This window comes from Cryptomeria japonica, chromosome 10, assembly GCF_030272615.1.
Source record: "Cryptomeria japonica chromosome 10, Sugi_1.0, whole genome shotgun sequence".
NCBI classification, from domain to species: Eukaryota; Viridiplantae; Streptophyta; class Pinopsida; order Cupressales; family Cupressaceae; genus Cryptomeria; species Cryptomeria japonica.
Genome location: NC_081414.1, coordinates 154,712,448 through 154,727,586, shown reverse-complemented (window position 1 = coordinate 154,727,586; position 15,139 = coordinate 154,712,448).

The following is a 15,139-nucleotide window of genomic DNA, read 5'->3' as shown; positions in this document are numbered from 1 at the left end:
TTGATTTTTATTTATTATTCTTTATGAGAGTTTATTGAATGTTTCTTTTTCAAAAAAATTTTGGGAGAAGATTTATTGTTGTAATTTTGGAGAAGATTTTTGGATTGCAAAATTGGAGAAGGGTTTGTAGCTTTTTAGTGTTGATTGAACATTGTTTTCTAGAATTTGCTTGAACTGTGGATTTTATTTTTGGAGCTTGATTGCTAGATTTTGTTGCTAATTGGAAGGGGATTCATGTTTCAGAAATCATCTACAATTCTCTCTCTTTTCTCTATCTTTCTTCACAGATTTTGAAGTAGGTTCCTATTCCTCATTTTTTAGTTTCGAGTTTAATTTGTAGTTTTGATTACAATGAATTATTAGGGGGATTTGGAGATGTGTATTTGATTGTATCTACTACTTGAAACTAGTTATTTAATTCATGTTTCGAAAAGATTGCATCTTGTTCAACTCAGGTATGGGGATCAAGTGTTTTTTAGTTATTCTATTTCACTTTTTCTTGATTGAAATCCCTATATGAAACCTTCTGTTTGTTTTTTCTATGTTTTTGGGATGTTATTAGGCCTTTTTCAAATGGGCCTTTGTTAGAATTTTGATTGGATTTCTTGAATTGCATAACAAATTAGACTCAATTGCACAACTTTGAGCTTCAATCATATGCACTCAGAAGCCCAATTGCACAACTTTAGTGATCAATTGCACAACTTTTCTCATTTTGACTCAATTTTCTCTTTTGACCTAATTTTGACTCCTGGTCAGTCCTAAAGGCTTAGGGTGATTGTGTTTCCTGTTAATTTTAGACTTTTACATTTGATTGGACTTAATTTAGTTGGATTGGTGTTCATATGGCCTTTCTTATTTTGGCTCATGAAAAGGAACAACAATTTTGAATTTATGATTCAGTTTCAGGACTTGACCTTGTGATTGGTCTTTGTTTAGAAGTCCTATTTGTAGATTGTGCAATATATTCATGTATAATCCATGATGTTCCTATTTGTATATCACATGTTTCATGATGCTTATTTGAGCCACAGAGGATAGGTAATCACGATGGGGAGTGGCTCTTTTTTAGGGTCAGGGCCCAAAGTGGCAATTGAATAACCCATAGGAGTGTTGCTTAATAAGTGATAACATTAATAATAAAACTTTGGGTTGGGTTTTTACACACTAATAAGATAATGTTTGTGCCTGATTCATGGCCTCATTTTCTTGTATAGATAGAGGATGAGATTGGGAAGGCTCGTATATCTGAAGATGCGTTCATTTGGAGAGATGATTGGATCTGGCTTGTTGTGCAATAACTTGTCTTCAAGAAAGGATTGTATGGTACCACATGAGTTCTCCATGGGGGCGAGGTTTGGAGTCAGGAGAGGGTGGGACTTCCAAGATATCCCATGTTGAGGCTATACAATGACACCCTCTCCTTATGTATCTTAGTATCCTATTGTGTCTATTTTTATGTGGAATCCTCTGGGAGTCTTTTGATTGTTTTGAAATTTTCTTGGGATGTCTTTTGGATTGGTATTTTACCTTGAAAGTTATTTGGTAGTCCTTGGTTGTGGAAGTTCTTTGAAGGTTTGATTATTATCCTGTCTTTGAAAGTCTTTTGGAATATTTGGATGTTCTTTGATAGTTTTTGGTTGTTATCATTATTTTCTTATCTTGTGAAGTGGTGTCTTGTGTATCTTGGTTGTGGTTTATGGTTTAGTTCTTTTATCCCTAGCCTTCTTGTTTGTTGTTTGGGGCCTTGTGTCTATCTTCAACATGGGGGGTGGACCTATGGGTTCCACATGGTCAGGTGACAGTGTTTACCATCCATTGAGGTTTTTGGATTTCTTGTTCATGAGTAGCTAGATGAATCTTATCTTGTATTCCAATGTTTTCTCATTCAAATGCAAATTGTTCTACTATTATAAATGTATTTGATATGTATCTTCTAGAAATGATGTAAAAGAATATGTAGTTGTATATTGTTCTTGTAATTGAAAGGATATTTGTAGTTGGATACTCCAAGTGAAAAGGATTGCAATAGGACTATTATAATAGATGCATTTGTATTGATGGATAACTTGTAAGTGAATGCACTCATATGGATTATATGTATGTTCTTATAATTGAAGAAGGTTACGATAGGTATCTTTCTTTTGGTGCTTTAAAATTAAATTAGCATAAACCTTTTATATAATGAGTAATATGATTAATGATTAGGAGTTTATTCGATTAACCTTAGTCAATATATCCTATTAGGAATGTTTATGTATTTTGGAATAATGCAATGGAGTAAAATTATCTTTATGAGAGTAACTTAGTGGTGTTTAATACATGTTAATAAGTGTTGCTTAGTAGCGACATTAGGGAGCCCTTAAATGATTATTATAGGATGTGATGAAGTCCTGATAAATATTGTTATGATTCATCTATGATATGTAATTTATTTACTTAGAATTGCATTGAGTTAGAAATAGTTGATGTTTAATGTTTCCTTTTAAAAAAAAAATATTGTCATGTGTTTTGTTTTATGAGTTGTTATTTCTCAGGAATTCCCTATGAGGCCTTTACATCATTAAGGTCCCAAAAGGAATCGGTTTAGGTATGGTCAATGATATGTTTATCTTCATAAGGGGGATAAAATTCAAGTAGTGTACCCTCATTAGAAGTCTCAACTTTGTCGGAAGTGTGAACGTCCTTACTAGAAGATGACTTAGTATGACCAAAAAAGCACTACCAATCGTCCACAATGTAATCCTTTGTTTCCACGTCATGGCATAGGCTAGAGAGGTTGTTTGATGCCTTTTTTATGAGGTGTTAGGCCGTTACGAACATCATATCCTTTTTTTTCCATGATATAAAATCCTTTACCATGCTTTTCAATAGGTAGTGTAACAATTTTTTGATGTTCCTCATCCTTGTAGAGTCATTTAAAGATATCACCAATGTCTTCTTTACACAAGTCGTCCCATTTTGTGGGTGTGATAGGTTTACATCAAGCATGATAAATTAGGGATCAAGTTTTATTAGTTGTGGTTTACCATAGGATTTAGGTGATAGCAACAATTTCTTGATGCAAAAGGAGTCACTCATATTATATTCATGACAACCCCTATCATAGACATTAACCTTGATTTCATATTTAGAAGTCAAAGCAATGAAAGACTTAGCAAAAGATGTGGAGGATGAAGCCTCAAGATTGATAAGGACTTGACATCTGGGTATTCCTTAAGTTGCTACAATATTGAAAATGGTCGGGATCACTAGGGATTGCAATTTTAGTTCTATTATATGCGAGTTTCAACAATTGATGAAAAGTTGTAGGAACAACTTGCATAACATGCATCCATGGGCAACCAAGGAGAAGATTGCAATGAAGCTCAAGGTCCAAAACTTGACATAGGGTATCTTAGACTTTAAGACCAACTCAGATAGGTAGGAAAATCACTCCCTTGGAAGGCCGCTCAACATCATCATAGGCTTTGATAACAATTCTCCTTGAGACATCAATAGAATCCTTAGATAATCCTAAGATTTTGACTAATTTCAAAGAACAAATATTCAAGTCCACTCTTCTATCTATCAAAACTCATCTAATGTTATGTTTGTTCATGAAGACTTCTAGGTAGAGGGATCATTGTGACATGGTTTATGAGAAGGGATGCCATTTTTCAGAGAATGTAACGTTGTGGGAGGTGTCCTACCATGGTTTGAAACTAATTGACATTTATGCTAGTAGGTACAAATGCATACTGAAGTGCTTTATCAAGGACAAATTTATGTTTAGGAGAGATGCATAAGAGCTCAAGAATAGATATTTGTGTTGTTTTCTTTCCCAAGTGGTCTAGGAGGTTGTACTAATCAAAGGATGTGACTTGGAAGTGGTCCCTAGAAGGGTCACTTTGGATCTATGGGTAACATCTGCATACTCAAGATTTTTTTTCTTCTTTATAGTAATGTTTAAAACATGGTCCTCAAATTGATCAACTTGATTGATTGTTTTATAACCCACACAAGCATAATGGTCACTATTATCATAAAGGCACCTCCCTTTCCATGATTGCGTAAGGGATTCTTAAAAACCACATGGTCACTATTTGATGTTCTTGCTAGGATTTCAATCGTGATATCACCTTGGTTAATGAGATCTTGAATGATGTCTTTAAATTTGGAGCCATTGTAATTTTTATGCCCTTTCGTTCTATGGTAATCACAAAAATCAGTATCTTTCCACCATGCAATTTTGACTTGAGGTTTGTATTGTCTGATTTCAAGGAGCGTGATCACATTGGATTATATCAATTTTTGAAGGGTTGATTCAATAGACTCACCCAATGGTGTGTATTTACATTTTAAAAAGTTTGGTTTAGAGCCCTTTTGTGCATTGTTTTGGACAACATTAGATGTTTGATGTTTGAGCCTTGTTAGACCCTTGAGAATGAGATGTGGAAGCTCCTTGAAGAGTAATTGTGGGTTGAACATTATTAACAGTTTTTCCATAAACCAAACCATCATTGACTATGTTCTTATTCTTGTTCCATAATTTAGATTTGTCATTAGATTAATGATCTCTATTATCTTTGAATATTTTGATAGCTCCCTTGTTGATAAGAGCCCTTTCAACCCTAATGCCTTTGCCAATAACTTGTTTGAATTTGTTGAGACCTTGAACATCTAATTGAAACATCATTTTGAGGATCAAACTTTGCATGAAGATATCGACCTTTTGTTTATTATGTTTGTCAAATGGGCATTTGCTAGCAAGGCTCCTCCATCTTAGTAAGGGGGCAAAGGATTCCCCAAATTTTTGCTCTCACTCAAAGACAACTTGTGGTTAGTGTTATGAGAGAAATGGGCGATGAATTTTCTAGGAAGTTCTCGAAATGTTTTGATATCATGTGGGAGATGAGAGAACCATTCCATTGTCCGACCATCTTTAGAATCTTTGTGGGAAGACATGCATTGAGTATGTGTCATTGTGAGAAACCTCTAGGCATGATATATAAAATCAAGATGAGGTTTATTTGATATTAAAGTGAGGTTTCTTTGATGTTCAAGATGTAAAAATCAAGAGGTAATTTGGCTCCTTGTTGTGCGAATAGTAGGAAGTACCGATCTTGGTCTACAATAAGAAGGGCATCCATGATGACTTGAACCTTAGGGTCTTGTAAGCCTTCATAAATCTCCTCTCGGGTTAAATTTTATTTGCTGCTTTCTATAGCTGTATCAAGAGGATGTGGGAGTGGTATTCAGATATGGGACTCATGTTTCTTCTTTGGTAGTAGTAATTGGTAGGGTTTGGATCATATTAAGACAAGTCCATATTTTTCTTCTTTCTTTAGGACTTAGTAATGATAGACATAAGAGAGACTCTGAGACTTTAGAGCTGAGATGCAAGCTATATGAAATCTAAAGATTTTTTCAAAAAAATTTAAATGTTATGTTGTTTTTGGATTTTGAGGATTTTTTCAAATGTTTTTTGGATTTTTGAGGTTAATAGCATGCAAAAGCAAAGGCAACCTAGGATTGTCAAAGGAATGTCTAGAGCTCGGATAGTGAAGCTTGATGATGGTTTATTAGGCAAACTTACACTAGAATGATTAGTGCAAGCTCAACAAATATGAGGATAGACTAGACTAGCCCAAGATGAAGGTTAAATCAATAATGAGAGGGATTCAAGGTCTTAACAACAAATTACTAACCCAAGGTTTTGATAAAAGAAAATTGATCTAGATGCAAGGAAATTGTGATTGATTATAAGGATGCAAGGCAAATGCAAGGAAATGAAAAGTGTAATCCTACTAGTCTCAACTAAGTCTGAATTTGAGGTCAATTATGATCAAAGTCTTGAAGTGTCTAAAATGAGTTGTTTCCAAAGCAAGAAAATATTTGAAAAGTGTAAAAGACAAGCATGCTATTTTGACTCTGACTAAAATAACTCCATGGTCTAGAGTTCACAAAAGGGTCCTTAAGTAGCCCACAAATTCAATTGACTCTATTGGTATAACACATCAAATTCAACAGACACTCATAAGAAAAGAATTTTCCTACTAAAGGTGACAAAGGATACTACTTGATAGAGTTCTTGCCACAATAAATTACCTATCAACAACATACAAATAGAGATATAATGGCATAGGTCCTATATCATACACTTGATAAACAATTGTGCACCTTTCCTCTTGCCCCGAAGATCCTGAGATCTTATGAACTGGAGAATTTATATTTTACTATGGGAGGTACATGGAGAATATCTATGGGGTATGATTCACACTCCCTAAACTATCGAGTATGGTATTTTGGCCTCTAATAACAAGGGTTCTTAGTCAATATTCGAGGACACCCACATTATGTACATTCAGTGGCAAGCCACTTAAGGGTTTTTTCAACCTACAACTTTCACTCTCACCCTTTTTGTATAGCATCCCAAATGAAATACTACCAAGGTCAAGCCAAAGAGCAATGAAATCCCAAGGAAGCCTATCCTAAAAAAGAAAAGTAGGGTGTTGTTATTCGTTTCTCATGCACCCTAGATCTGCGAAGACAAGGGGAGAGGATACACACATAATAATGGGTCCACCCTAAACAAAAGCATAAGCGTTTGTAAGACATAAAAGAAAATCTTCATTTTAGAGTACCAAATTGAGATATTTTCTAATCTATTAAGCAAGGAAAGATAATGGAAAACTATGTAAAACCATGCAATGCCACATATTAGAAGTTTCAAGAAAGAACCCCCCTTTCCACGCTTTGGCTCTATAACAAGATGGTTAGTGGTTTTGAGAGGAGCTCTTTGTAAAGCAAAATAAGAGATGCACATACTTGTTAGCACCAAATTCCGATAATAGAGTGACTCAACATGAAACAATCAACATAGCCCAAGAGCATAAAGCTAGAATCCAAGATTGAAATCACATAATAAAGTATAACTTTAGATGTGCCTCTCTACCAATTAGATGCGTCATAGAATGCATCAATAGCGCCACACTAAGCTTCAATAGTGCCACATTGAGCTTCAATAGCACCACACCAGAGCAGACGTGCCACTCTACTAATTAGATGTGCTAGATTGCAAAACAAACATGCCACAACTCATCAAATGTGCCTTTCTATTCCCAAAGAGCCCAAAATCACCGCTTTATAGCCATGGACCTACAAACACATAAAAAAATAACAAGATAGATCAAATCTAAGACCTAGAGTCCCATTGGGTGTGCCAAAAATTGTAGTGTCGTAAATTGTAGACCCTTAATTAGGTTGTCTAATTCTACACTTAGTTAGCACTCACCTTAGTGTATCCCATTTCATTTTGCATTATAGGACTTTTTTAGGCATTTAATTAATAAATTTAACTAAACCTAAGTTCTTTCTCATCAATTCACACATATCATAACATTGGGCCCTTGGTCCTAGGTGTACCCCATTTTATTTAATCTTGATTTAATCCTAATCTTACCCTAATTTCAATCTACAAAGAATTTTTTGCATATCTTCATATTATGGTTTGAGCCACCAAGCTGAATTTGGCATTAGAATCACATTATCTTGCATACCTAGAATTTGAAAAAAAAGTTGATATGACAAGGTAGTATACTACCTATACCTGCACTTTTTTCTCCAAATTTTGGGAGAATAATTTAGTGGTCTTTTCTAATTAAAATCCTTCTTTGTGTCAAATATACCAATTCCAGGTCAAATTTTCATCAAATTCAAACCTAAGGTTTCATATTTAAGGCAAGTCCTTCCCCTATTTTAGGGATCGATCTAGCAATTCAAGAGGAGATCTTTGTGGAACGAAAGTACTACTTTTAAGTGATGTTTTAGACCTACAAATTTATCCATCATCATGTCTTCATCAACTATGGAAGTTTCAAGAGACATTGAAGGATAATAAGGGAATCACCAAGTGTTGATTGGCTTGTACCCCTTCGTAAGGATTTGGTATGATTTCATGTTGTTCCTATGCCTCTATATTGAGTTTTAGATATAGATCATATTAGTTTTCAGACTTACATTATTGCTCTAGATTTATATCTTAATGGTGGTTTAAAGAATTTTCATTACAATCATTTGGGGTTTGCTCTAGTACACTTGGGTAGAACTCTAGTTTGTACTTAGCTCATAGCAATCTTACATACACATAAGATTCAAGAGAACACATACATTTTTAGTTAAAACACGAGCTATTTATGGAGATATAAATCACTAAAATAGGGTGGTAGACTTAGGAAATCCCCTATATAGCCAGAAACCTACCATTTCCTACTTGCAGGTGCAGTTATAGCTATCCAACAAAGTGGGAAGTATTTGGAAGATCTCAGAAAGTAGGTACAAGTCTATTGCCACAAGTTCAACCTGGTTCTTAGAGTACCACACCACCTAGCGCTCCTAGTCCTCCTCGTTCAACTTCAATTTTCAAAGTTTCAGTCTTGACTGCATCACGAATTAGCCCTCCAGATCACAACTTAGTAGAATGGGGTGTGCAACACCCTATTCTTGTCATTTATGCTTTGAATTTTAGTCATAAGTGTACAACAAAACCCTATTCTCAGATCTTTAGTCATTGTCTTAGTTCTGTTATCTATTAATCCATTGCAGTACCTTTACACTTACTTTTCCTTGTACTCTCATCATAGTTTTGCATCCCCCTATACTTTGCATATCCATTTATAATAGAAGAAAAGGAATATAAAATATAGAAGTATCTATTAACTCTCTTTCACCAAAGTTAGTCAAGGACAATCACTCCTTTAGGTGCTTTCATATTCCAATGTTTGTGTGAAAGTGGTTTTAGGTCCTAATTGTACCTGATTCCATTTTCATCCAACACATTTTGGTGAACTCGACTCTCTAGAAATGTGAACTCGACTCTCTAGCATTGCATTTTTTTGTTTGGATCTTATCATTGGATGTTTCTTTCATGTCAAAAACATAAAAACAGTGTTCAAAAACTTGTTTTATGCAATGTGTGTGTTTAGATTTATATGCACTTTTCATTTCAAAAGTTAGTTTTTAACAATGTCAGATTTTTATTTGCAAGATTTTCATACGTATGATAATTCTTTTGTTTATGATGATTACACTTTTAGTAAGGAAGAACTTGATGAGGTTCTTGATGAATTCCTTTATCCTAATCCTTCTAGACACACATTTTGCCAAAGACTCATCAACATAGTTACTATGCCATTTTGTAGTGATGATGTAGATAAGTTTGATGACTCCTCTCATGAAGTCATCCTTATGAAACCATCCTCTAAATCTAGTAACATGGTGATATATGATAATCCTCTTTATGATGATTTACCTCCAAAACCAATCCAATACTCAACCATTTTGATGACTATGCTATGATAGATGACGTTCTTGATGATTTCATTTCTATTAAAGCTTCCTCAAATAAACCTACAACATTTATTTCTAAGAGTTTGATTAACATGATAAATGTGAATGGTTGAGAACATAATTTTCAAACACCTAATAAGCCTCTTTTGTTGGTTCAATATTCTAGTTCTCCTCAAACTTCTTAACCTCTCAACAAGCCTCTATTTGTGGTTCAAGTTGGTTATAGTAATTATCCCTTTTGCACTCCCAACAAACCATTTATTACTATGCAAAGGAGGCTATCCCACCAAGATTCCTTATGAGTATGCTAAAAAAATTACTTGAGAGAGTTATAATGCAATTGCTCACACTTATAAGATGAGGAACAACAGGCAACCTAACCCTCCTTTGGTTATTCCCTCTTCTCAATCGATACTTCCATCAACACCTTGTTTATCACAACATTGTAAAGAGTATGATATTATTGAACGATTTAAAGCTACTCCTCCTAAGATATCCCTTTGGGACTTGATTCAAACTTCATCCACACATCATGGAATGTTACAAGATGCTTTAAAGAACTTAGATTTCCCACCTGTAGTGAGACCTAATCATATGGCTTCTTTGATTGACTCTATGAAAGCATCTAAAGTTTAAATTGTTTTCTCACAAGATGAGATACCCTCTCAGGAGAGTCAAAATCAATACGATCCCCTTATGATTATTTTCCTTACCTATAATTCCTGCAAAAATACCCTAGAGAAATATACTAACTAACATGCTAATAGATTTTTTTTTTTTTTAAACATCACTTAATGCAACATATTAAACTAACTTCTCATATGCATTTAATATTCATTTACATGAGAAACACATATCTATCATGTACATAAACATAAAAGCATTATACACAAGCATAAATATACATAACTCTATAATTAATCTTTCCCTAGGGTATCTCAACACCATTACCTAATCTATCCATAGAGCATAATCACATTAAGAATATATCATCATAAGCATAACATCATATTTACTATCATGATCCAATGCATTAAACTCAACTAACCTTCCTCTTCTCATGAATACATAAGATACCTCACTAGTTTATCTATCATGAATAAGTCCATTAATAATGCAAATCACTTTAAACCCCTAAGATTCATTTTAAAAGCACCAATCCAAATGTTCCCTAATCCCAATTACTTATTCAACATCCTAACATCATTACTCCTTTTCCAATACTAATTACCACAAATTACTAATCCATTTCCTTAATCAGCATAGACATTCACATAACACTAAATGCATATCCATAAAATGAATTCCATAATGAGCATTATCCAAGTTACAACAAGATACAACATTACATTCTCTTATAAGTACTATGATCTTGGCCTAATACATCATCTACCATTACATATACATCAACCATTTTACATCAAGGAGCATAGATCTCAACTACAAATACAATTCCATCATGAATTCTACACATACATATGTCATATTAATCATATACATCAATATTTTACAAGTATCCATCCATAGTTGAAGAGATAAGAATCCACATCATGCACAAGAGCATTCAACTAAGAACATCCCAATGGAAGAAGGCATCAAACCACCCAACCAAGTGGAACCATAAGGAATCACCCCCTATGCTAGGAGATGACACAAGATCCCACATGCACTCTAGATCTAGGTTGACACCTAACAACCAAAGGATAACACTCCATAATTCATGAGGCTAACTCAAAGCTCAAGAATCATAAGACCTCTAGAGGCATCACGACAATAAAGCATAAGGAACTAGGATCCACATGTAGGGAAGAGTGTCATCACATGCTATCAGCAAAAATAAAGGATATCCTAGAACTCAGTCTCGGCATCCATGATACACGTGCAAACCTATCTCAATCTTTGAGGAAATCAAAGGAGTTCGGTTTATCTGGTTACTAGATCTACGCATACCTCACTCTAGCTGCACTAGCAATCTAGCCATGAGATAGGGTACCACATATATATTTCTTATCTTATTAAGATGAGTTACTACTACCCAACCCACCTATGATTAATTTATTACATTATCACCTAATTATTACAATAAACTCCTGATGAGCTATCCAAACTATCTAGACCCCGACTCCTCACATAAGAAATCCTAACAGTCCATTCCTCATGACCTCGATAGACTCATGGAAGCCCACTCTCCCTAATCATGCTCTTAGGCCTTAGGGTAACATCACACATATACAAGAACGAGGTCTCTCAATACAACATAACCCAGTCAACCAAGGTCTCCATTATAAGAATATCAACAACATCAATCTTGCACATATACAAATCTGAAACATAACAAGAGCCATAAAGCCAAGTTTTTAATCAAGAGCCTCATGAAACTAAATACACATATAAGCAAGGTGAGGTATAAATCCTCTTGCATAGTCAAATCATTGAGCACCTCTATAGCGAGGCATTGGTCCTCTTGCTAGATCAACATGTACATCCTCCATAGAAAGGAACACTCATCTTGCTAGAGAAAATATGACATAAACCTCAACAACAAGGTATAGATTCTTCTTGCCAGAGCTAAAACAACAATAAAATAACCAAAACTAAAGTGTAATCCACTTTGAGAATCACAAGGAAATCATCAAATGCCTTTGGTACAAGGGCAGAACAAACAAACCGACCCAGAAAGATAAAACCATAAAAATTACTATTAATAGGGCAGTTTAGCGCATCCATAAGAAATAGTAGCGCATAGAGAACTTCTTTTAGGGCATAGAGAATTTTTTTTAGTGCATCCATGTCAAAATCTAAAAATAGAAGATAGAGAAAAATGGTGCATATAACACATACCATGACGCACAAAGTGCCCATAATAGTGTGTAGGATACAACTTTTAGCACATATACCTCAAATAATGATGCATATCAACAAAACAGTTGTGCATACATTGTAATAGCCCATTCTCACATTGCTTTAGCACTTGACTCAGACGCATAGAAACAAAAATAAACAAGATTGTATGACAACTCTCGACAAGCAACAAAGATACGAAAACATCACCTAGGTCAACCAAATTGGGCGGAAAAAAAATGCAAAAGACTGAGCCAACATCGAATTTTAGCTTCAAAACACACCATAACAAAATTGGACGCTCACAGAACACCTTCCGACATAACTCAAGAAAAACATGCATAGCAATAATCACAGAGAACACTCACAAATAAATGTAAGGAATATAAACAATAATTCCCCCCATATATTTGTTTCTCCTTAACTATAGAATTAATATTTAGCATATTCAAATTCTCCCAGTCCTTGCAAACAATCTATACCCAGACATGGTGCAGACAAGCTTTCAAAAATCAAATGCAAAGAAGGCAAGATCTCCAACCTAGAATAACAAAGATTGACAAAATAATAGTTGAAAAAGAGAAATCCAAATTACGAACCAAGCCAGATCCAAGCTCCAAGAAAGCAAACTCCAAATCACTAAAAATTTCCTAGAAGGACAACCCCCGACAATGTACAGGAAGCTCGATAAATAGAAAATTAAGCCAAAACTATAGAAACATGTTGGTCAATTATAAAATTGCATAAAAATATATTTCATACCAATCCTCTCAAAAATCAAGGTAATAATATAAAATATTATTTAAATAACACCCAATATATACATCTAATCACAAAATAGGGTAGGTAAGGAATATAATATTTAATCAACCCAATAGGTAAAAGGAAAATAATAGTAATAATAAGCAACCATTAATAAAATAAACCATGGGCACTATTAAACATAAAAGCCCAATACTAAAACAACCAAGGGTAATAAAAATAAATACCCAAATTAATATTAAAGCCTCAACTATATAACACATATATAAATAGATAATAATTCCAAAAGACTCTGTACAACCTGAGTTGGCCTAGTGGTGGAGAATTTGTGCTCTTGAAAGAGAGGTCATAAGTTCAAATCCCACAAGGGGGTAGGGTATGTACACCTTATTGGCTTCAGCCCATTATAGATAAAAAAAATAAAAAATTCCAAAAGACTCAATTAATAGAATAATTAAAAAATAAATAATACATATCCAATAAACACTTAAACAAATGAATATATATCGGTAAACTATCTAATAAATAATTAAATGTCAAACTATACTTTAATTTAATTTATTTAAACTATATGAATCAATTATTAATTAATTAAATAACCAAATACTCACAACACCACAAGACAACCTTACATTGGGTTAACATTGCTACACACGACTCTAATCACTAACTCAAGCCAAGACACATAAATTGACAAGGATGACAACTTAAGCCTAGAGTGTGTAGAAGGAACTCATGCCATCTCCAATCAACTTGTCATTGGGATAAAGACACGCTCAGACCTGTGAAGCCAGGTGGAGTCGAGTCGATGCTTGGTACCTGTACACCTATCACCACCAATACATGTACGACCACATATACAATAACATCTATCATGACATAGGAAAACAAGTAAAGGGGAATCACAATGCCATATCGTGCTCATAAATGAGTGGTATGACATCGTCCCTATCACAAACGTAGTGGAAGACAATCACAACAACCAAGCACTATCATAGTCATCATCATATCCAATATAATCATGAAATAAGGTTAGTACATAGTATGATACCATCAAATCATCATAAAGTAGACTAAGCTATACCAATATGATCTATGGATGTACTAAAAGCAAGATGAATTAGGGAGAGGCACTACATTACCAATGCTATAAGATGAACCTTAGTGGACAATGGATCTAGTCTTAATGTTTGTAGCATTGATTTATTGCATAAGATTAATGTGGATACTTCTCTTATAAAACTTGATTCTCTTTCTATTCATGGTTTTGACAATGTTGCTAGAGCATCTTTAGGTACTATAACCTTGTCTATTAAGGCAGGACCTGTTATTTTACCTACACCTATTCAAGTTATGCTCGATAGTCTTACTTGCAATCTTTTGTTAGGATGACCTTGGATTCATAGTATGCAAGTTGTCCCTTTTTCTCTTCATCATCAATTTTAATTCATTTATAATAATAAGATGTATATGTTGCATGCTGATACCAATTTGCAAGCTTATTTGCAAACTTCATCTGATTTCAAATCTTCTTCACATACTCATACTTCTTCTACCACTCAAGATGAATCATAATCTACTCCTGAAGACACTTTTTCATCTGAAGAGGTACTCTTAAATGATGATCAGAGGCCTTTAGATTTTACACCTTTCACAGGAGAATATTAAATCCCCCCAATAAAGCCTAAGACTAAAAAGGATGATGATATAGTGGAACTTGAAGAGCAACCTACTTTGTCTAAGCAACTTAGTAACAATTTTTTGCCACTTCAAAATGAAACACTTATTCTACTCCATCTACTTATGACATTGAGACATATGAGGCCCCTCCATCCCTTATGGAAATGGCTTCTCTTTATGGTCCTAGTTTCCATATCTTAGTTAAAAGTGGATATAATGGTAATGGTTGTGGCACAAATGAGCAAAAATGCCTTTAGAGAATCATATTCATGAGGCATCTTTTGGACTTGGATTTAATCCCTCTAAGCCCACCAAAGCATCTAAGAGACCATCCCTCAATGTGAATGTCATCTTTTACTCTAGTTCTCTATTTTTAATACATCATCAATTACTTCATTTTGAATTTCATCCACCTTCGCGTGATATCTTTTCAATTGATGATTCATTAGCTGAATTTTTAGGAGTCTATGATAACCTCCCTTGTTATCACCATAATCATGGATTTCCTTCTGTTTAAATGCTGAGA